Source organism: Notothenia coriiceps, unplaced genomic scaffold (genome assembly GCF_000735185.1).
Source record: "Notothenia coriiceps isolate Sejong01 unplaced genomic scaffold, NC01 NC01_scaffold00034474, whole genome shotgun sequence".
Lineage (NCBI taxonomy): Eukaryota > Metazoa > Chordata > Actinopteri > Perciformes > Nototheniidae > Notothenia > Notothenia coriiceps.
In genome coordinates, this window is record NW_011367175.1 from 34,570 (window position 1) to 38,090 (window position 3,521).

Sequence of the window (3,521 nt, forward strand, 5' to 3'; positions counted from 1 at the left end):
GATAAAAAACATGCACAACTTCCCTGAGAATCAGAAGCATTTGAGACGGTGAGACAAAAGCACAGAGAACTCAGCCACCAGATTACACAGATTACCCATTACCATTATTATTAAGAGCCACCCGCCCCAATTTCTTTTTATTTACCTTTTTCAAAAAACTCTGACCTCCGTTTGAAGTTTTTCAAAGATATGGGTTCTGATTCTAAATGACAGATGGAAAACAGTGAGGAGAAAAACATGTTTTACCAGGTGATAAGATCTTACTAATAAATAGATTATACAAGTGTTGCTCAATATGTCAAATAATAATAATAATAATAATAATAATTTCAGTTGATGGTGCATCATGTTGTTATATAACACAGTAAATGTCATCATTTCTATCTATAATAATCCAGTGTCTGCAAAACGTTTCTCCCAGAATTTAGTCAACAAGATTACATCAATATGTGTTTTTGTATTCAGGTCAGAAATAGAAATCCATTTCTGACCTTTCAGATTGTGTGCTCTGCTCTTTACCTTTGTTCCTCATGGTCACCGGCTGCTCACGGAAACCTCCATTAACTCTGTTTGAAGCCACATCCTGCAGGGAGACATGGCAGGGCGCACGCTCATTAAAGGGGCACGACACAGACATAAAACTCGATCAAACCTGAGTTCATTCTGGGTCACTCACGATGACGGGGTAGGCGGGGGCCTCTTTGGTTGCCAGCTTTTCCATGGAAGTGCGTGAGGTGAAATCCAGGCTGGAGCTGACAGTGTTTGAGTCAGAGGAACCTAGAAGTGTCGGATGATCCATACTGGTCAGATTGATGATCTTATGGCTTTTATATGGCAGGGAAGGTTGATCTGTGTCCCAGTCTGCATGCAGACAATGCAAGAGCGAAAAATAGCATGTGTTTGTTTGCACCTAAAACAAACTTTTCTGGGAGTGCAGAAGTCGTTTGTATATGTGAAACTTTGACACAGAATTGTCTATTTACATAAAAAGTCTATAAAGCAAGGGACAAGGTTGTTGTTATGGTGTTATTAAAGAGAGCAGCAGGGTGTGACAGAGAAACCTTCCCCAACCATGCAGCCTATTAAAGCTTCCATAAACCCACACAGTGTTTCTAACAGGCTCACAACCACTGGGCTTCACTAAAGTATTTTAACAAGTACAGTGTGTTAGTTCAAGTGAGCTACTCCGGTGGTTTATTATTATTTGGAAAGTGACACTGACGCAGTTGGATAAGTAAGCCTGTTATACTAACACTGTGAAAACAGAACACTCAGAGGACCTAAACTGGGTTAGTTCTCCAAAGAGAAAACACCACAAGGATACAAAGAGGAACGCTGATGAAACAGTAGAAGTAGGAGAAAAGGAAAAACATGACAAGAAAAACACACACAGGGAAATCATGGGAATAAGAACCGCTGCAGTCGACACCATAACAGCCTTCTCTCGTCAGACGAGAAAAAGAAAGTTACAGGTCCTTCTCCACTTAGCTGTCAAGAAATCATTCATGGATGATTTCACAATGGTTTACGGACCAATTTAAAATGTCAAAACTGTTTAGCAACGCTCAAAGCATAAGCAGTACTGTCATTCCAGGAATTCAACCCTTAAAGTGGTTCAATTGATTCTCACGCCAACAAACACCACACCCACTCATACACTCAGACAGACAGTGTTAATAGGACTCACTGTTCTTGCCATGATGGCGTATATCCATGACCAGACTGCCCTCCTGAAGAGCCTCCTCCATGCATGACTTCCACGCTGTGTAGCTCATTTCTGCCACCTGCTGGCCGTTCACCGCCAGCACCTCGTCTCCCACCTGAAGCGGGCACATCTCTGCAGGACTGCCTGCAAGAGACAGAGCAAAAACTGGTATCAGCAACAAAGAAAGTGCACAGTTTTATCATTTATAAGAGGTCAATGTTCGTGCATAAAACAGTGCTTTACAAAATATTACAGTTTTCAGTCTCACCAGAGTAATCCTTCACATATAGAATTGACAGTTAAAAAATGCGATTCTATATCCACAACAAAAATATTTGATCTGACATGAAGGTCTTTAGAGATTCACTTGTGTAAAAGAATTCGGATCACTTCAATACAACAAGAAATGTAATGCAAATAAAAATGTTTTTGTTATTTAAGATTATGTAAGATGGACACCTCTTCTGCCTTGACCAGCATTACTATATTTACTTTTTTATTGACAGCCGTCAATGTTTGGTTTCTTACTAATGCTATTTTCAAATCAAATCAAATCAGGTTTTATTTATAAAGCACATTTCTAAAACGATTTTTGGTCGAGACCAAAGTGCTGTACATGCAAATAATAAATAACACATTACATTACAAGACAATAAATTACCACAATAAATATAAAAATCCAACACAGAGAATTGTCCGTAGTCATACTCTGCTCGGACTAGAATGCCAGGGAGAAGAAGTGAGTCTTTAGTTTTGTTTTAAAAACCCCTAGAGTCTGGGCCGACCTCATATGGAGGGGCAGAGTGTTCCAGAGCCTGGGGCCAGCTGCTGCGAAGGCTCGGTGCCCTCGGGTTTTGAGCCTGGTCTGGGGCACTACCAGCAGTAGCTGGTCAGCAGACCTTAAGGCTCTGTTCTTCCTTGTGTGTAATAAGAGTGGACGCGAGACAAAAAAAAATCTCTTGATGAGCTCTACGCCTAGTCGGACTTGGTCTTCGGGATTGTCGTCGTTTCTGAAACCGAAGGTCCGTCACACCCTGAGCTGTCCGTCGAGCACAGTGGTGGTAGGTACGGTCCATTTTGTCTCTATAAACTTTCTTTTTGTCAGTTTTTGTGTAAAATAAAAATTCACATCTCGAAATAAGTGTCCGTCATAATGTTTCATGACCAGTCGGTTTGACCGTTGGTTGTAAGGGTCACTATGTTTTTCGTCTACTTCATCGCGTAATCAAAATAGACTGACCTATGTAGCCATGTGTGTCGTCCTATGCCTATATATATCTACAACCAGACAATATGAGCTATAGGGACGACCATCAAACAGTCGTGCAAACATCTAGACAAAAATCCCGCAGCGGTCTGGATACATCCCGTCGTAGATAGACCCAGGTCTAGACGTCCCGGACTTGACTCTAACTTGGTGGAAGTGTCATAGAGTACTTTAGTTGCCATCAATGCAAGGTGATTATGAACGTATACTTGTGTTGTCATCGCACCACTGTGGACAAACTTTGGATCTGGCATGCTTCGCAGTTAAACAAGTGCTGTCTACATACCAACTTTTTTGGGAGATAACACAATACAAAGTAAAGTAAAAATAGGTATTCCTGCTTCGTGAAAAATAGTGTTAAAGAGATTCACATGGTCACAAACACTGCATCTTCCAAATTCTCTTTTTGTACTATATCTTTGTGAATTTTCTGTTGTGTTATACATTATATACGTGCTTATTCTAGTCTTACCTAAATTTGAAGGAAAATAAACAAAAATTTCGGGATTTACTCGACGAGGCCGATATGTCGATTTGAGGAGGTCGCGG